Source organism: Triturus cristatus, chromosome 5_2 (assembly GCF_964204655.1).
Source record: "Triturus cristatus chromosome 5_2, aTriCri1.1, whole genome shotgun sequence".
NCBI lineage: Eukaryota > Metazoa > Chordata > Amphibia > Caudata > Salamandridae > Triturus > Triturus cristatus.
The window spans coordinates 577,452,367-577,470,968 of NC_140588.1; the positions used below are offsets into that span (position 1 = coordinate 577,452,367).

At 53.5% G+C, this 18,602-nt stretch overlaps 16 non-coding genes across 16 annotated transcripts; 8 read left to right on the forward strand and 8 right to left on the reverse strand.

Moving 5' to 3' along the window:
* The first annotated feature begins 1,687 nt into the window (after positions 1 to 1,687).
* Positions 1,688 to 1,770, forward strand: TRNAL-UAA (transfer RNA leucine (anticodon UAA)). Its single transcript has one exon. It is a non-coding gene; the product is annotated as a tRNA-Leu (tRNA).
* Positions 1,771 to 3,598: 1,828 nt separating this feature from the next.
* TRNAE-UUC (transfer RNA glutamic acid (anticodon UUC)) lies at positions 3,599 to 3,670 on the reverse strand. The gene has a single exon. It is a non-coding gene; the product is annotated as a tRNA-Glu (tRNA).
* A 243-nt stretch (positions 3,671 to 3,913) lies between these two features.
* Positions 3,914 to 3,996, forward strand: TRNAL-UAA (transfer RNA leucine (anticodon UAA)). The gene has a single exon. It is a non-coding gene; the product is annotated as a tRNA-Leu (tRNA).
* A 1,126-nt stretch (positions 3,997 to 5,122) lies between these two features.
* Positions 5,123 to 5,194, reverse strand: TRNAE-CUC (transfer RNA glutamic acid (anticodon CUC)). The gene has a single exon. It is a non-coding gene; the product is annotated as a tRNA-Glu (tRNA).
* A 630-nt stretch (positions 5,195 to 5,824) lies between these two features.
* On the reverse strand, positions 5,825 to 5,896 carry TRNAE-UUC (transfer RNA glutamic acid (anticodon UUC)). Its single transcript has one exon. It is a non-coding gene; the product is annotated as a tRNA-Glu (tRNA).
* Positions 5,897 to 6,139: 243 nt separating this feature from the next.
* Positions 6,140 to 6,222, forward strand: TRNAL-UAA (transfer RNA leucine (anticodon UAA)). The gene has a single exon. It is a non-coding gene; the product is annotated as a tRNA-Leu (tRNA).
* A 2,149-nt stretch (positions 6,223 to 8,371) lies between these two features.
* On the forward strand, positions 8,372 to 8,454 carry TRNAL-UAA (transfer RNA leucine (anticodon UAA)). Its single transcript has one exon. It is a non-coding gene; the product is annotated as a tRNA-Leu (tRNA).
* A 1,834-nt stretch (positions 8,455 to 10,288) lies between these two features.
* Positions 10,289 to 10,360, reverse strand: TRNAE-UUC (transfer RNA glutamic acid (anticodon UUC)). Its single transcript has one exon. It is a non-coding gene; the product is annotated as a tRNA-Glu (tRNA).
* A 243-nt stretch (positions 10,361 to 10,603) lies between these two features.
* Positions 10,604 to 10,686, forward strand: TRNAL-UAA (transfer RNA leucine (anticodon UAA)). The gene has a single exon. It is a non-coding gene; the product is annotated as a tRNA-Leu (tRNA).
* Positions 10,687 to 11,800: 1,114 nt separating this feature from the next.
* Positions 11,801 to 11,872, reverse strand: TRNAE-CUC (transfer RNA glutamic acid (anticodon CUC)). Its single transcript has one exon. It is a non-coding gene; the product is annotated as a tRNA-Glu (tRNA).
* Positions 11,873 to 12,502: 630 nt separating this feature from the next.
* Positions 12,503 to 12,574, reverse strand: TRNAE-UUC (transfer RNA glutamic acid (anticodon UUC)). Its single transcript has one exon. It is a non-coding gene; the product is annotated as a tRNA-Glu (tRNA).
* A 243-nt stretch (positions 12,575 to 12,817) lies between these two features.
* Positions 12,818 to 12,900, forward strand: TRNAL-UAA (transfer RNA leucine (anticodon UAA)). Its single transcript has one exon. It is a non-coding gene; the product is annotated as a tRNA-Leu (tRNA).
* A 2,143-nt stretch (positions 12,901 to 15,043) lies between these two features.
* Positions 15,044 to 15,126, forward strand: TRNAL-UAA (transfer RNA leucine (anticodon UAA)). Its single transcript has one exon. It is a non-coding gene; the product is annotated as a tRNA-Leu (tRNA).
* A 1,828-nt stretch (positions 15,127 to 16,954) lies between these two features.
* TRNAE-UUC (transfer RNA glutamic acid (anticodon UUC)) lies at positions 16,955 to 17,026 on the reverse strand. Its single transcript has one exon. It is a non-coding gene; the product is annotated as a tRNA-Glu (tRNA).
* Positions 17,027 to 17,269: 243 nt separating this feature from the next.
* Positions 17,270 to 17,352, forward strand: TRNAL-UAA (transfer RNA leucine (anticodon UAA)). Its single transcript has one exon. It is a non-coding gene; the product is annotated as a tRNA-Leu (tRNA).
* Positions 17,353 to 18,478: 1,126 nt separating this feature from the next.
* TRNAE-CUC (transfer RNA glutamic acid (anticodon CUC)) lies at positions 18,479 to 18,550 on the reverse strand. Its single transcript has one exon. It is a non-coding gene; the product is annotated as a tRNA-Glu (tRNA).
* Positions 18,551 to 18,602: the final 52 nt, after the last annotated feature.

The following is an 18,602-nucleotide window of genomic DNA, read 5'->3' on the forward strand; positions in this document are numbered from 1 at the left end:
CTTGCCTTCCGAACGGGCTTCCAAACGGGCAATGCCCTGACGGGTCCCCCACGCCCCATCCTGCCCATGCCCACACCCCTGTATATGAGGGTGACCCATGTCCCTCACCCTCCATGCTCGAACGGAAGACACGTGTGTCCTGAGGGGAGCGCCAGACAGGCATTTCTCCGGCCAGGCAGACCCCTGCAGCACCCGTTAGGCTCCAAAGCCTGTACATTCCCAAGATGCCACTGGTCACTATGCAAATCAGACAGCCCTGGCCACACCCTCTCCGCCGCTGGGCTCTGCTGCTTTCGGTACGTGCAGCTCAGCTTTTTCTTACCCTGAACCAGACTTCCGTTTCAGCAAAAAGGTGGGTTGCAGTGGGTCCGGGATGCCATTTGGAGACAAAGCCTGCGGCCCTGTCAAAGATGACTTCCTGCCGCACACCATGTGGTCAGAAGCCTACGAAAAGAAGCGCACCTCGGAATACAGAATCTCACTTCCTCAAGAGCCTTGCACAAGAGATTTTCCTCCCGCCGAGGAAAGCAACTCAAAGGGAACCTTGCGAAAATCAAATTAGGAGCCAGATTGCGGGATGCTAGGCAAACTGTTTGTCAGAAAAGCAAATTCATTTTGAGAAGCCCTGACCTGCGGGAAGGAAAAGCATTCAAGGGCAGAAGAAGGACTGTTCCCTGACCGGGAATCGAACCCGGGCCGTGGCGGTGAGAGCGCCGAATCCTAACCACTAGACCACCAGGGAACCCACAGCCATACAGCAAAAGTTCCTACACTGCTCTCCTAGTGACAAAGCTCATGGGGGCTGAAAGCATATTTTATTCTACAGCGAATATGAATCAGAACTTGAAAAAACACTCATGATTCCACCAGACTGTTTGTCACTTCCAAGCACAGGCCATCCCCTCCCCCGTGCTACTGAACCGACGAATTCCTGTACAATCGGGATCCCCGGGAAATCACAAGAGGGACACCTAGTGGCCGCTGATAGCTCAAAGACAGCTGGTACACCTTCTCACACCTACCTCGTTATTCAGCTTGCTGGAAGAATACATTGCGAATGACCGATTCAAGAGTGCAAGGGAGAAGAGTGCTCCAAAGTAGATGTATACATCGCAGCCGGGTTTTCCAGCAATTTACCTTTCTGATGAGCTGGTACTGCACTTTACGCCCACATAGAGCACCTGACTGGGTGGGGGACTGCGTGCGCATGAAGGTGGCTGAGGGCAATGGGAGCAAAGCAACCTGGGACACAGGGGACCCAGCCCCTTTCCTCTGCTTTCGTCTATAGGTCGGGGTGCCTTTTTAAGGACCTTCGATTAAAAAAAGCTGAGCTGCGTGGACAAATTACACACGTCTACGTCTTAGAGGGATCTTCCCTGACCGGGAATCGAACCCGGGCCGCGGCAGTGAAAGCGCCGAATCCTAGCCACTAGACCACCAGGGAGGAGATGCTTTTGTGAGCCTGCCTTGCTCACTTCCTTATTGTGACTAAGCTAACTCCACTGTATAGATTGCCCATAAAGTACGAGTGGGGAAAAGTTAGGTGTCACACAGTGTGTTTGTCATAAGCAATTACCTTTATCCTCCTGCAAAAGCCTTTTTACTCTGCAATCACCTCTTGCTGGACAGCCTGCGCTGGAGCAGCCAGCATGAAAAGGGAGCTGAGTAAGGCAGGGCCTAGGGTCTCACCAGGGTGGCCGAGTGGTTAAGGCGTTGGACTTAAGATCCAATGGACAGTTGTCCGCATGGGTTCGAGCCCCATCCCTGGTATGGGTTTTCAGCGGGTGTGTAGGAACTTGCAGATGCTTTTTTAAAGCATTTTCCTCTGCCCTCCTCACCCTCCCAGTGCCCTTCCTTAACAGTCCCAATTCACGTCTCAGCTGTGGGGTCTGCTGCTACTCTGCACTTAGCATGGATGCTTCCCAAAGCAATGCAGTGCCACCTACGCAGAGCCCCTGCTTAGAGAAATACACCTCCTATGTCTTTTCCCACTGAAGGGAGCAGGAGGAAGTACTTGCTTCCTGGGGAACATGGGCCTGCCACTGGAATTTGTTAACCCGCCTCTTGCGGATTTCTCCCCTTTCTTTGATTTACACCTGCAGGCTCTCCATTGCCATCGGAGCAGGATCTGCTGATGCAGGCCCGGCTGGATCAAATGTGCAAAGGCTTGTCCCCAGGCCTCGGGAAAAAATTGAGCAGAGATTCCCGCCTCCGCCTCCGCCTCCTCTTGCCTTCCGAACGGGCTTCCAAACGGGCAATGCCCTGACGGGTACCCCACGCCCCACCCTGCCCATGCCCACACCCCTGTATATGAGGGTGACCCATGTCCCTCACCCTCCATGCTCGAACGGAAGACACGTGTGTCCTGAGGGGAGCGCCAGACAGGCATTTCTCCGGCCAGGCAGACCCCTGCAGCACCCGTTAGGCTCCAAAGCCTGTACATTCCCAAGATGCCACTGGTCACTATGCAAATCAGACAGCCCTGGCCACACCCTCTCCGCCGCTGGGCTCTGCTGCTTTCGGTACGTGCAGCTCAGCTTTTTCTTACCCTGAACCAGACTTCCGTTTCAGCAAAAAGGTGGGTTGCAGTGGGTCCGGGATGCCATTTGGAGACAAAGCCTGCGGCCCTGTCAAAGATGACTTCCTGCCGCACACCATGTGGTCAGAAGCCTACGAAAAGAAGCGCACCTCGGAATACAGAATCTCACTTCCTCAAGAGCCTTGCACAAGAGATTTTCCTCCCGCCGAGGAAAGCAACTCAAAGGGAACCTTGCGAAAATCAAATTAGGAGCCAGATTGCGGGATGCTAGGCAAACTGTTTGTCAGAAAAGCAAATTCATTTTGAGAAGCCCTGACCTGCGGGAAGGAAAAGCATTCAAGGGCAGAAGAAGGACTGTTTCCTGACCGGGAATCGAACCCGGGCCGCGGCGGTGAGAGCGCCGAATCCTAACCACTAGACCACCAGGGAACCCACAGCCATACAGCAAAAGTTCCTACACTGCTCTCCTAGTGACAAAGCTCATGGGGGCTGAAAGCATATTTTATTCTACAGCGAATATGAATCAGAACTTGAAAAAACACTCATGATTCCACCAGACTGTTTGTCACTTCCAAGCACAGGCCATCCCCTCCCCCGTGCCACTGAACCGACGAATTCCTGTACAATCGGGATCCCCGGGAAATCACAAGAGGGACACCTAGTGGCCGCTGATAGCTCAAAGACAGCTGGTACACCTTCTCACACCTACCTCGTTATTCAGCTTGCTGGAAGAATACATTGCGAATGACCGATTCAAGAGTGCAAGGGAGAAGAGTGCTCCAAAGTAGATGTATACATCGCAGCCGGGTTTTCCAGCAATTTACCTTTCTGATGAGCTGGTACTGCACTTTACGCCCACATAGAGCACCTGACTGGGTGGGGGACTGCGTGTGCATGAAGGTGGCTGAGGGCAATGGGAGCAAAGCAACCTGGGACACAGGGGACCCAGCCCCTTTCCTCTGCTTTCGTCTATAGGTCGGGGTGCCTTTTTAAGGACCTTCGATTAAAAAAAGCTGAGCTGCGTGGACAAATTACGCACGTCTACGTCTTAGAGGGATCTTCCCTGACCGGGAATCGAACCCGGGCCGCGGCGGTGAAAGCGCCGAATCCTAGCCACTAGACCACCAGGGAGGAGATGCTCTTGTGAGCCTGCCTTGCTCACTTCCTTATTGTGACTAAGCTAACTCCACTGTATAGATTGCCCATAAAGTACGAGTGGGGAAAAGTTAGGTGTCACACAGTGTGTTTGTCATAAGCAATTACCTTTATCCTCCTGCAAAAGCCTTTTTACTCTGCAATCACCTCTTGCTGGACAGCCTGCGCTGGAGCAGCCAGCATGAAAAGGGAGCTGAGTAAGGCAGGGCCTAGGGTCTCACCAGGGTGGCCGAGTGGTTAAGGCGTTGGACTTAAGATCCAATGGACAGTTGTCCGCATGGGTTCGAGCCCCATCCCTGGTATGGGTTTTCAGCGGGTGTGTAGGAACTTGCAGATGCTTTTTTAAAGCATTTTCCTCTGCCCTCCTCACCCTCCCAGTGCCCTTCCTTAACAGTCCCAATTCACGTCTCAGCTGTGGGGTCTGCTGCTACTCTGCACTTAGCATGGATGCTTCCCAAAGCAATGCAGTGCCACCTACGCAGAGCCCCTGCTTAGAGAAATACACCTCCTATGTCTTTTCCCACTGAAGGGAGCAGGAGGAAGTACTTGCTTCCTGGGGAACATGGGCCTGCCACTGGAATTTGTTAACCCGCCTCTTGCGGATTTCTCCCCTTTCTTTGATTTACACCTGCAGGCTCTCCCTTGCCATCGGAGCAGGATCTGCTGATGCAGGCCCGGCTGGATCAAATGTGCAAAGGCTTGTCCCCAGGCCTCGGGAAAAAATTGAGCAGAGATTCCCGCCTCCGCCTCCGCCTCCTCTTGCCTTCCGAACGGGCTTCCAAACGGGCAATGCCCTGACGGGTACCCCACGCCCCACCCTGCCCATGCCCACACCCCTGTATATGAGGGTGACCCATGTCCCTCACCCTCCATGCTCGAACGGAAGACACGTGTGTCCTGAGGGGAGCGCCAGACAGGCATTTCTCCGGCCAGGCAGACCCCTGCAGCACCCGTTAGGCTCCAAAGCCTGTACATTCCCAAGATGCCACTGGTCACTATGCAAATCAGACAGCCCTGGCCACACCCTCTCCGCCGCTGGGCTCTGCTGCTTTCGGTACGTGCAGCTCAGCTTTTTCTTACCCTGAACCAGACTTCCGTTTCAGCAAAAAGGTGGGTTGCAGTGGGTCCGGGATGCCATTTGGAGACAAAGCCTGCGGCCCTGTCAAAGATGACTTCCTGCCGCACACCATGTGGTCAGAAGCCTACGAAAAGAAGCGCACCTCGGAATACAGAATCTCACTTCCTCAAGAGCCTTGCACAAGAGATTTTCCTCCCGCCGAGGAAAGCAACTCAAAGGGAACCTTGCGAAAATCAAATTAGGAGCCAGATTGCGGGATGCTAGGCAAACTGTTTGTCAGAAAAGCAAATTCATTTTGAGAAGCCCTGACCTGCGGGAAGGAAAAGCATTCAAGGGCAGAAGAAGGACTGTTCCCTGACCGGGAATCGAACCCGGGCCGCGGCGGTGAGAGCGCCGAATCCTAACCACTAGACCACCAGGGAACCCACAGCTATACAGCAAAAGTTCCTACACTGCTCTCCTAGTGACAAAGCTCATGGGGGCTGAAAGCATATTTTATTCTACAGCGAATATGAATCAGAACTTGAAAAAACACTCATGATTCCACCAGACTGTTTGTCACTTCCAAGCACAGGCCATCCCCTCCCCCGTGCTACTGAACCGACGAATTCCTGTATAATCGGGATCCCCGGGAAATCACAAGAGGGACACCTAGTGGCCGCTGATAGCTCAAAGACAGCTGGTACACCTTCTCACACCTACCTCGTTATTCAGCTTGCTGGAAGAATACATTGCGAATGACCGATTCAAGAGTGCAAGGGAGAAGAGTGCTCCAAAGTAGATGTATACATCGCAGCCGGGTTTTCCAGCAATTTACCTTTCTGATGAGCTGGTACTGCACTTTACGCCCACATAGAGCACCTGACTGGGTGGGGGACTGCGTGCGCATGAAGGTGGCTGAGGGCAATGGGAGCAAAGCAACCTGGGACACAGGGGACCCAGCCCCTTTCCTCTGCTTTCGTCTATAGGTCGGGGTGCCTTTTTAAGGACCTTCGATTAAAAAAAGCTGAGCTGCGTGGACAAATTACGCACGTCTACGTCTTAGAGGGATCTTCCCTGACCGGGAATCGAACCCGGGCCGCGGCGGTGAAAGCGCCGAATCCTAGCCACTAGACCACCAGGGAGGAGATGCTCTTGTGAGCCTGCCTTGCTCACTTCCTTATTGTGACTAAGCTAACTCCACTGTATAGATTGCCCATAAAGTACGAGTGGGGAAAAGTTAGGTGTCACACAGTGTGTTTGTCATAAGCAATTACCTTTATCCTCCTGCAAAAGCCTTTTTACTCTGCAATCACCTCTTGCTGGACAGCCTGCGCTGGAGCAGCCAGCATGAAAAGGGAGCTGAGTAAGGCAGGGCCTAGGGTCTCACCAGGGTGGCCGAGTGGTTAAGGCGTTGGACTTAAGATCCAATGGACAGTTGTCCGCATGGGTTCGAGCCCCATCCCTGGTATGGGTTTTCAGCGGGTGTGTAGGAACTTGCAGATGCTTTTTTAAAGCATTTTCCTCTGCCCTCCTCACCCTCCCAGTGCCCTTCCTTAACAGTCCCAATTCACGTCTCAGCTGTGGGGTCTGCTGCTACTCTGCACTTAGCATGGATGCTTCCCAAAGCAATGCAGTGCCACCTACGCAGAGCCCCTGCTTAGAGAAATACACCTCCTATGTCTTTTCCCACTGAAGGGAGCAGGAGGAAGTACTTGCTTCCTGGGGAACATGGGCCTGCCACTGGAATTTGTTAACCCGCCTCTTGCGGATTTCTCCCCTTTCTTTGATTTACACCTGCAGGCTCTCCCTTGCCATCGGAGCAGGATCTGCTGATGCAGGCCCGGCAGGATCAAATGTGCAAAGGCTTGTCCCCAGGCCTCGGGAAAAAATTGAGCAGAGATTCCCGCCTCCGCCTCCGCCTCCGCCTCCTCTTGCCTTCCGAACGGGCTTCCAAACGGGCAATGCCCTGACGGGTCCCCCACGCCCCATCCTGCCCATGCCCACACCCCTGTATATGAGGGTGACCCATGTCCCTCACCCTCCATGCTCGAACGGAAGACACGTGTGTCCTGAGGGGAGCGCCAGACAGGCATTTCTCCGGCCAGGCAGACCCCTGCAGCACCCGTTAGGCTCCAAAGCCTGTACATTCCCAAGATGCCACTGGTCACTATGCAAATCAGACAGCCCTGGCCACACCCTCTCCGCCGCTGGGCTCTGCTGCTTTCGGTACGTGCAGCTCAGCTTTTTCTTACCCTGAACCAGACTTCCGTTTCAGCAAAAAGGTGGGTTGCAGTGGGTCCGGGATGCCATTTGGAGACAAAGCCTGCGGCCCTGTCAAAGATGACTTCCTGCCGCACACCATGTGGTCAGAAGCCTACGAAAAGAAGCGCACCTCGGAATACAGAATCTCACTTCCTCAAGAGCCTTGCACAAGAGATTTTCCTCCCGCCGAGGAAAGCAACTCAAAGGGAACCTTGCGAAAATCAAATTAGGAGCCAGATTGCGGGATGCTAGGCAAACTGTTTGTCAGAAAAGCAAATTCATTTTGAGAAGCCCTGACCTGCGGGAAGGAAAAGCATTCAAGGGCAGAAGAAGGACTGTTCCCTGACCGGGAATCGAACCCGGGCCGTGGCGGTGAGAGCGCCGAATCCTAACCACTAGACCACCAGGGAACCCACAGCCATACAGCAAAAGTTCCTACACTGCTCTCCTAGTGACAAAGCTCATGGGGGCTGAAAGCATATTTTATTCTACAGCGAATATGAATCAGAACTTGAAAAAACACTCATGATTCCACCAGACTGTTTGTCACTTCCAAGCACAGGCCATCCCCTCCCCCGTGCTACTGAACCGACGAATTCCTGTACAATCGGGATCCCCGGGAAATCACAAGAGGGACACCTAGTGGCCGCTGATAGCTCAAAGACAGCTGGTACACCTTCTCACACCTACCTCGTTATTCAGCTTGCTGGAAGAATACATTGCGAATGACCGATTCAAGAGTGCAAGGGAGAAGAGTGCTCCAAAGTAGATGTATACATCGCAGCCGGGTTTTCCAGCAATTTACCTTTCTGATGAGCTGGTACTGCACTTTACGCCCACATAGAGCACCTGACTGGGTGGGGGACTGCGTGCGCATGAAGGTGGCTGAGGGCAATGGGAGCAAAGCAACCTGGGACACAGGGGACCCAGCCCCTTTCCTCTGCTTTCGTCTATAGGTCGGGGTGCCTTTTTAAGGACCTTCGATTAAAAAAAGCTGAGCTGCGTGGACAAATTACACACGTCTACGTCTTAGAGGGATCTTCCCTGACCGGGAATCGAACCCGGGCCGCGGCAGTGAAAGCGCCGAATCCTAGCCACTAGACCACCAGGGAGGAGATGCTCTTGTGAGCCTGCCTTGCTCACTTCCTTATTGTGACTAAGCTAACTCCACTGTATAGATTGCCCATAAAGTACGAGTGGGGAAAAGTTAGGTGTCACACAGTGTGTTTGTCATAAGCAATTACCTTTATCCTCCTGCAAAAGCCTTTTTACTCTGCAATCACCTCTTGCTGGACAGCCTGCGCTGGAGCAGCCAGCATGAAAAGGGAGCTGAGTAAGGCAGGGCCTAGGGTCTCACCAGGGTGGCCGAGTGGTTAAGGCGTTGGACTTAAGATCCAATGGACAGTTGTCCGCATGGGTTCGAGCCCCATCCCTGGTATGGGTTTTCAGCGGGTGTGTAGGAACTTGCAGATGCTTTTTTAAAGCATTTTCCTCTGCCCTCCTCACCCTCCCAGTGCCCTTCCTTAACAGTCCCAATTCACGTCTCAGCTGTGGGGTCTGCTGCTACTCTGCACTTAGCATGGATGCTTCCCAAAGCAATGCAGTGCCACCTACGCAGAGCCCCTGCTTAGAGAAATACACCTCCTATGTCTTTTCCCACTGAAGGGAGCAGGAGGAAGTACTTGCTTCCTGGGGAACATGGGCCTGCCACTGGAATTTGTTAACCCGCCTCTTGCGGATTTCTCCCCTTTCTTTGATTTACACCTGCAGGCTCTCCCTTGCCATCGGAGCAGGATCTGCTGATGCAGGCCCGGCAGGATCAAATGTGCAAAGGCTTGTCCCCAGGCCTCGGGAAAAAATTGAGCAGAGATTCCCGCCTCCGCCTCCGCCTCCGCCTCCTCTTGCCTTCCGAACGGGCTTCCAAACGGGCAATGCCCTGACGGGTCCCCCACGCCCCATCCTGCCCATGCCCACACCCCTGTATATGAGGGTGACCCATGTCCCTCACCCTCCATGCTCGAACGGAAGACACGTGTGTCCTGAGGGGAGCGCCAGACAGACATTTCTCCGGCCAGGCAGACCCCTGCAGCACCCGTTAGGCTCCAAAGCCTGTACATTCCCAAGATGCCACTGGTCACTATGCAAATCAGACAGCCCTGGCCACACCCTCTCCGCCGCTGGGCTCTGCTGCTTTCGGTACGTGCAGCTCAGCTTTTTCTTACCCTGAACCAGACTTCCGTTTCAGCAAAAAGGTGGGTTGCAGTGGGTCCGGGATGCCATTTGGAGACAAAGCCTGCGGCCCTGTCAAAGATGACTTCCTGCCGCACACCATGTGGTCAGAAGCCTACGAAAAGAAGCGCACCTCGGAATACAGAATCTCACTTCCTCAAGAGCCTTGCACAAGAGATTTTCCTCCCGCCGAGGAAAGCAACTCAAAGGGAACCTTGCGAAAATCAAATTAGGAGCCAGATTGCGGGATGCTAGGCAAACTGTTTGTCAGAAAAGCAAATTCATTTTGAGAAGCCCTGACCTGCGGGAAGGAAAAGCATTCAAGGGCAGAAGAAGGACTGTTTCCTGACCGGGAATCGAACCCGGGCCGCGGCGGTGAGAGCGCCGAATCCTAACCACTAGACCACCAGGGAACCCACAGCCATACAGCAAAAGTTCCTACACTGCTCTCCTAGTGACAAAGCTCATGGGGGCTGAAAGCATATTTTATTCTACAGCGAATATGAATCAGAACTTGAAAAAACACTCATGATTCCACCAGACTGTTTGTCACTTCCAAGCACAGGCCATCCCCTCCCCCGTGCCACTGAACCGACGAATTCCTGTACAATCGGGATCCCCGGGAAATCACAAGAGGGACACCTAGTGGCCGCTGATAGCTCAAAGACAGCTGGTACACCTTCTCACACCTACCTCGTTATTCAGCTTGCTGGAAGAATACATTGCGAATGACCGATTCAAGAGTGCAAGGGAGAAGAGTGCTCCAAAGTAGATGTATACATCGCAGCCGGGTTTTCCAGCAATTTACCTTTCTGATGAGCTGGTACTGCACTTTACGCCCACATAGAGCACCTGACTGGGTGGGGGACTGCGTGTGCATGAAGGTGGCTGAGGGCAATGGGAGCAAAGCAACCTGGGACACAGGGGACCCAGCCCCTTTCCTCTGCTTTCGTCTATAGGTCGGGGTGCCTTTTTAAGGACCTTCGATTAAAAAAAGCTGAGCTGCGTGGACAAATTACGCACGTCTACGTCTTAGAGGGATCTTCCCTGACCGGGAATCGAACCCGGGCCGCGGCGGTGAAAGCGCCGAATCCTAGCCACTAGACCACCAGGGAGGAGATGCTCTTGTGAGCCTGCCTTGCTCACTTCCTTATTGTGACTAAGCTAACTCCACTGTATAGATTGCCCATAAAGTACGAGTGGGGAAAAGTTAGGTGTCACACAGTGTGTTTGTCATAAGCAATTACCTTTATCCTCCTGCAAAAGCCTTTTTACTCTGCAATCACCTCTTGCTGGACAGCCTGCGCTGGAGCAGCCAGCATGAAAAGGGAGCTGAGTAAGGCAGGGCCTAGGGTCTCACCAGGGTGGCCGAGTGGTTAAGGCGTTGGACTTAAGATCCAATGGACAGTTGTCCGCATGGGTTCGAGCCCCATCCCTGGTATGGGTTTTCAGCGGGTGTGTAGGAACTTGCAGATGCTTTTTTAAAGCATTTTCCTCTGCCCTCCTCACCCTCCCAGTGCCCTTCCTTAACAGTCCCAATTCACGTCTCAGCTGTGGGGTCTGCTGCTACTCTGCACTTAGCATGGATGCTTCCCAAAGCAATGCAGTGCCACCTACGCAGAGCCCCTGCTTAGAGAAATACACCTCCTATGTCTTTTCCCACTGAAGGGAGCAGGAGGAAGTACTTGCTTCCTGGGGAACATGGGCCTGCCACTGGAATTTGTTAACCCGCCTCTTGCGGATTTCTCCCCTTTCTTTGATTTACACCTGCAGGCTCTCCCTTGCCATCGGAGCAGGATCTGCTGATGCAGGCCCGGCTGGATCAAATGTGCAAAGGCTTGTCCCCAGGCCTCGGGAAAAAATTGAGCAGAGATTCCCGCCTCCTCTTGCCTTCCGAACGGGCTTCCAAACGGGCAATGCCCTGACGGGTACCCCACGCCCCACCCTGCCCATGCCCACACCCCTGTATATGAGGGTGACCCATGTCCCTCACCCTCCATGCTCGAACGGAAGACACGTGTGTCCTGAGGGGAGCGCCAGACAGGCATTTCTCCGGCCAGGCAGACCCCTGCAGCACCCGTTAGGCTCCAAAGCCTGTACATTCCCAAGATGCCACTGGTCACTATGCAAATCAGACAGCCCTGGCCACACCCTCTCCGCCGCTGGGCTCTGCTGCTTTCGGTACGTGCAGCTCAGCTTTTTCTTACCCTGAACCAGACTTCCGTTTCAGCAAAAAGGTGGGTTGCAGTGGGTCCGGGATGCCATTTGGAGACAAAGCCTGCGGCCCTGTCAAAGATGACTTCCTGCCGCACACCATGTGGTCAGAAGCCTACGAAAAGAAGCGCACCTCGGAATACAGAATCTCACTTCCTCAAGAGCCTTGCACAAGAGATTTTCCTCCCGCCGAGGAAAGCAACTCAAAGGGAACCTTGCGAAAATCAAATTAGGAGCCAGATTGCGGGATGCTAGGCAAACTGTTTGTCAGAAAAGCAAATTCATTTTGAGAAGCCCTGACCTGCGGGAAGGAAAAGCATTCAAGGGCAGAAGAAGGACTGTTCCCTGACCGGGAATCGAACCCGGGCCGCGGCGGTGAGAGCGCCGAATCCTAACCACTAGACCACCAGGGAACCCACAGCTATACAGCAAAAGTTCCTACACTGCTCTCCTAGTGACAAAGCTCATGGGGGCTGAAAGCATATTTTATTCTACAGCGAATATGAATCAGAACTTGAAAAAACACTCATGATTCCACCAGACTGTTTGTCACTTCCAAGCACAGGCCATCCCCTCCCCCGTGCTACTGAACCGACGAATTCCTGTATAATCGGGATCCCCGGGAAATCACAAGAGGGACACCTAGTGGCCGCTGATAGCTCAAAGACAGCTGGTACACCTTCTCACACCTACCTCGTTATTCAGCTTGCTGGAAGAATACATTGCGAATGACCGATTCAAGAGTGCAAGGGAGAAGAGTGCTCCAAAGTAGATGTATACATCGCAGCCGGGTTTTCCAGCAATTTACCTTTCTGATGAGCTGGTACTGCACTTTACGCCCACATAGAGCACCTGACTGGGTGGGGGACTGCGTGCGCATGAAGGTGGCTGAGGGCAATGGGAGCAAAGCAACCTGGGACACAGGGGACCCAGCCCCTTTCCTCTGCTTTCGTCTATAGGTCGGGGTGCCTTTTTAAGGACCTTCGATTAAAAAAAGCTGAGCTGCGTGGACAAATTACGCACGTCTACGTCTTAGAGGGATCTTCCCTGACCGGGAATCGAACCCGGGCCGCGGCGGTGAAAGCGCCGAATCCTAGCCACTAGACCACCAGGGAGGAGATGCTCTTGTGAGCCTGCCTTGCTCACTTCCTTATTGTGACTAAGCTAACTCCACTGTATAGATTGCCCATAAAGTACGAGTGGGGAAAAGTTAGGTGTCACACAGTGTGTTTGTCATAAGCAATTACCTTTATCCTCCTGCAAAAGCCTTTTTACTCTGCAATCACCTCTTGCTGGACAGCCTGCGCTGGAGCAGCCAGCATGAAAAGGGAGCTGAGTAAGGCAGGGCCTAGGGTCTCACCAGGGTGGCCGAGTGGTTAAGGCGTTGGACTTAAGATCCAATGGACAGTTGTCCGCATGGGTTCGAGCCCCATCCCTGGTATGGGTTTTCAGCGGGTGTGTAGGAACTTGCAGATGCTTTTTTAAAGCATTTTCCTCTGCCCTCCTCACCCTCCCAGTGCCCTTCCTTAACAGTCCCAATTCACGTCTCAGCTGTGGGGTCTGCTGCTACTCTGCACTTAGCATGGATGCTTCCCAAAGCAATGCAGTGCCACCTACGCAGAGCCCCTGCTTAGAGAAATACACCTCCTATGTCTTTTCCCACTGAAGGGAGCAGGAGGAAGTACTTGCTTCCTGGGGAACATGGGCCTGCCACTGGAATTTGTTAACCCGCCTCTTGCGGATTTCTCCCCTTTCTTTGATTTACACCTGCAGGCTCTCCCTTGCCATCGGAGCAGGATCTGCTGATGCAGGCCCGGCAGGATCAAATGTGCAAAGGCTTGTCCCCAGGCCTCGGGAAAAAATTGAGCAGAGATTCCCGCCTCCGCCTCCGCCTCCTCTTGCCTTCCGAACGGGCTTCCAAACGGGCAATGCCCTGACGGGTCCCCCACGCCCCATCCTGCCCATGCCCACACCCCTGTATATGAGGGTGACCCATGTCCCTCACCCTCCATGCTCGAACGGAAGACACGTGTGTCCTGAGGGGAGCGCCAGACAGGCATTTCTCCGGCCAGGCAGACCCCTGCAGCACCCGTTAGGCTCCAAAGCCTGTACATTCCCAAGATGCCACTGGTCACTATGCAAATCAGACAGCCCTGGCCACACCCTCTCCGCCGCTGGGCTCTGCTGCTTTCGGTACGTGCAGCTCAGCTTTTTCTTACCCTGAACCAGACTTCCGTTTCAGCAAAAAGGTGGGTTGCAGTGGGTCCGGGATGCCATTTGGAGACAAAGCCTGCGGCCCTGTCAAAGATGACTTCCTGCCGCACACCATGTGGTCAGAAGCCTACGAAAAGAAGCGCACCTCGGAATACAGAATCTCACTTCCTCAAGAGCCTTGCACAAGAGATTTTCCTCCCGCCGAGGAAAGCAACTCAAAGGGAACCTTGCGAAAATCAAATTAGGAGCCAGATTGCGGGATGCTAGGCAAACTGTTTGTCAGAAAAGCAAATTCATTTTGAGAAGCCCTGACCTGCGGGAAGGAAAAGCATTCAAGGGCAGAAGAAGGACTGTTCCCTGACCGGGAATCGAACCCGGGCCGTGGCGGTGAGAGCGCCGAATCCTAACCACTAGACCACCAGGGAACCCACAGCCATACAGCAAAAGTTCCTACACTGCTCTCCTAGTGACAAAGCTCATGGGGGCTGAAAGCATATTTTATTCTACAGCGAATATGAATCAGAACTTGAAAAAACACTCATGATTCCACCAGACTGTTTGTCACTTCCAAGCACAGGCCATCCCCTCCCCCGTGCTACTGAACCGACGAATTCCTGTACAATCGGGATCCCCGGGAAATCACAAGAGGGACACCTAGTGGCCGCTGATAGCTCAAAGACAGCTGGTACACCTTCTCACACCTACCTCGTTATTCAGCTTGCTGGAAGAATACATTGCGAATGACCGATTCAAGAGTGCAAGGGAGAAGAGTGCTCCAAAGTAGATGTATACATCGCAGCCGGGTTTTCCAGCAATTTACCTTTCTGATGAGCTGGTACTGCACTTTACGCCCACATAGAGCACCTGACTGGGTGGGGGACTGCGTGCGCATGAAGGTGGCTGAGGGCAATGGGAGCAAAGCAACCTGGGACACAGGGGACCCAGCCCCTTTCCTCTGCTTTCGTCTATAGGTCGGGGTGCCTTTTTAAGGACCTTCGATTAAAAAAAGCTGAGCTGCGTGGACAAATTACACACGTCTACGTCTTAGAGGGATCTTCCCTGACCGGGAATCGAACCCGGGCCGCGGCAGTGAAAGCGCCGAATCCTAGCCACTAGACCACCAGGGAGGAGATGCTTTTGTGAGCCTGCCTTGCTCACTTCCTTATTGTGACTAAGCTAACTCCACTGTATAGATTGCCCATAAAGTACGAGTGGGGAAAAGTTAGGTGTCACACAGTGTGTTTGTCATAAGCAATTACCTTTATCCTCCTGCAAAAGCCTTTTTACTCTGCAATCACCTCTTGCTGGACAGCCTGCGCTGGAGCAGCCAGCATGAAAAGGGAGCTGAGTAAGGCAGGGCCTAGGGTCTCACCAGGGTGGCCGAGTGGTTAAGGCGTTGGACTTAAGATCCAATGGACAGTTGTCCGCATGGGTTCGAGCCCCATCCCTGGTATGGGTTTTCAGCGGGTGTGTAGGAACTTGCAGATGCTTTTTTAAAGCATTTTCCTCTGCCCTCCTCACCCTCCCAGTGCCCTTCCTTAACAGTCCCAATTCACGTCTCAGCTGTGGGGTCTGCTGCTACTCTGCACTTAGCATGGATGCTTCCCAAAGCAATGCAGTGCCACCTACGCAGAGCCCCTGCTTAGAGAAATACACCTCCTATGTCTTTTCCCACTGAAGGGAGCAGGAGGAAGTACTTGCTTCCTGGGGAACATGGGCCTGCCACTGGAATTTGTTAACCCGCCTCTTGCGGATTTCTCCCCTTTCTTTGATTTACACCTGCAGGCTCTCCATTGCCATCGGAGCAGGATCTGCTGATGCAGGCCCGGCTGGATCAAATGTGCAAAGGCTTGTCCCCAGGCCTCGGGAAAAAATTGAGCAGAGATTCCCGCCTCCGCCTCCGCCTCCTCTTGCCTTCCGAACGGGCTTCCAAACGGGCAATGCCCTGACGGGTACCCCACGCCCCACCCTGCCCATGCCCACACCCCTGTATATGAGGGTGACCCATGTCCCTCACCCTCCATGCTCGAACGGAAGACACGTGTGTCCTGAGGGGAGCGCCAGACAGGCATTTCTCCGGCCAGGCAGACCCCTGCAGCACCCGTTAGGCTCCAAAGCCTGTACATTCCCAAGATGCCACTGGTCACTATGCAAATCAGACAGCCCTGGCCACACCCTCTCCGCCGCTGGGCTCTGCTGCTTTCGGTACGTGCAGCTCAGCTTTTTCTTACCCTGAACCAGACTTCCGTTTCAGCAAAAAGGTGGGTTGCAGTGGGTCCGGGATGCCATTTGGAGACAAAGCCTGCGGCCCTGTCAAAGATGACTTCCTGCCGCACACCATGTGGTCAGAAGCCTACGAAAAGAAGCGCACCTCGGAATACAGAATCTCACTTCCTCAAGAGCCTTGCACAAGAGATTTTCCTCCCGCCGAGGAAAGCAACTCAAAGGGAACCTTGCGAAAATCAAATTAGGAGCCAGATTGCGGGATGCTAGGCAAACTGTTTGTCAGAAAAGCAAATTCATTTTGAGAAGCCCTGACCTGCGGGAAGGAAAAGCATTCAAGGGCAGAAGAAGGACTGTTTCCTGACCGGGAATCGAACCCGGGCCGCGGCGGTGAGAGCGCCGAATCCTAACCACTAGACCACCAGGGAACCCACAGCCATACAGCAAAAGTTCCTACACTGCTCTCCTAGTGACAAAGCTCATGGGGGCTGAAAGCATATTTTATTCTACAGCGAATATGAATCAGAACTTGAAAAAACACTCATGATTCCACCAGACTGTTTGTCACTTCCAAGCACAGGCCATCCCCTCCCCCGTGCCACTGAACCGACGAATTCCTGTACAATCGGGATCCCCGGGAAATCACAAGAGGGACACCTAGTGGCCGCTGATAGCTCAAAGACAGCTGGTACACCTTCTCACACCTACCTCGTTATTCAGCTTGCTGGAAGAATACATTGCGAATGACCGATTCAAGAGTGCAAGGGAGAAGAGTGCTCCAAAGTAGATGTATACATCGCAGCCGGGTTTTCCAGCAATTTACCTTTCTGATGAGCTGGTACTGCACTTTACGCCCACATAGAGCACCTGACTGGGTGGGGGACTGCGTGTGCATGAAGGTGGCTGAGGGCAATGGGAGCAAAGCAACCTGGGACACAGGGGACCCAGCCCCTTTCCTCTGCTTTCGTCTATAGGTCGGGGTGCCTTTTTAAGGACCTTCGATTAAAAAAAGCTGAGCTGCGTGGACAAATTACGCACGTCTACGTCTTAGAGGGATCTTCCCTGACCGGGAATCGAACCCGGGCCGCGGCGGTGAAAGCGCCGAATCCTAGCCACTAGACCACCAGGGAGGAGATGCTCTTGTGAGCCTGCCTTGCTCACTTCCTTATTGTGACTAAGCTAACTCCACTGTATAGATTGCCCATAAAGTACGAGTGGGGAAAAGTTAGGTGTCACACAGTGTGTTTGTCATAAGCAATTACCTTTATCCTCCTGCAAAAGCCTTTTTACTCTGCAATCACCTCTTGCTGGACAGCCTGCGCTGGAGCAGCCAGCATGAAAAGGGAGCTGAGTAAGGCAGGGCCTAGGGTCTCACCAGGGTGGCCGAGTGGTTAAGGCGTTGGACTTAAGATCCAATGGACAGTTGTCCGCATGGGTTCGAGCCCCATCCCTGGTATGGGTTTTCAGCGGGTGTGTAGGAACTTGCAGATGCTTTTTTAAAGCATTTTCCTCTGCCCTCCTCACCCTCCCAGTGCCCTTCCTTAACAGTCCCAATTCACGTCTCAGCTGTGGGGTCTGCTGCTACTCTGCACTTAGCATGGATGCTTCCCAAAGCAATGCAGTGCCACCTACGCAGAGCCCCTGCTTAGAGAAATACACCTCCTATGTCTTTTCCCACTGAAGGGAGCAGGAGGAAGTACTTGCTTCCTGGGGAACATGGGCCTGCCACTGGAATTTGTTAACCCGCCTCTTGCGGATTTCTCCCCTTTCTTTGATTTACACCTGCAGGCTCTCCCTTGCCATCGGAGCAGGATCTGCTGATGCAGGCCCGGCTGGATCAAATGTGCAAAGGCTTGTCCCCAGGCCTCGGGAAAAAATTGAGCAGAGATTCCCGCCTCCGCCTCCGCCTCCTCTTGCCTTCCGAACGGGCTTCCAAACGGGCAATGCCCTGACGGGTACCCCACGCCCCACCCTGCCCATGCCCACACCCCTGTATATGAGGGTGACCCATGTCCCTCACCCTCCATGCTCGAACGGAAGACACGTGTGTCCTGAGGGGAGCGCCAGACAGGCATTTCTCCGGCCAGGCAGACCCCTGCAGCACCCGTTAGGCTCCAAAGCCTGTACATTCCCAAGATGCCACTGGTCACTATGCAAATCAGACAGCCCTGGCCACACCCTCTCCGCCGCTGGGCTCTGCTGCTTTCGGTACGTGCAGCTCAGCTTTTTCTTACCCTGAACCAGACTTCCGTTTCAGCAAAAAGGTGGGTTGCAGTGGGTCCGGGATGCCATTTGGAGACAAAGCCTGCGGCCCTGTCAAAGATGACTTCCTGCCGCACACCATGTGGTCAGAAGCCTACGAAAAGAAGCGCACCTCGGAATACAGAATCTCACTTCCTCAAGAGCCTTGCACAAGAGATTTTCCTCCCGCCGAGGAAAGCAACTCAAAGGGAACCTTGCGAAAATCAAATTAGGAGCCAGATTGCGGGATGCTAGGCAAACTGTTTGTCAGAAAAGCAAATTCATTTTGAGAAGCCCTGACCTGCGGGAAGGAAAAGCATTCAAGGGCAGAAGAAGGACTGTTCCCTGACCGGGAATCGAACCCGGGCCGCGGCGGTGAGAGCGCCGAATCCTAACCACTAGACCACCAGGGAACCCACAGCTATACAGCAAAAGTTCCTACACTGCTCTCCTAGTGACAAAGCT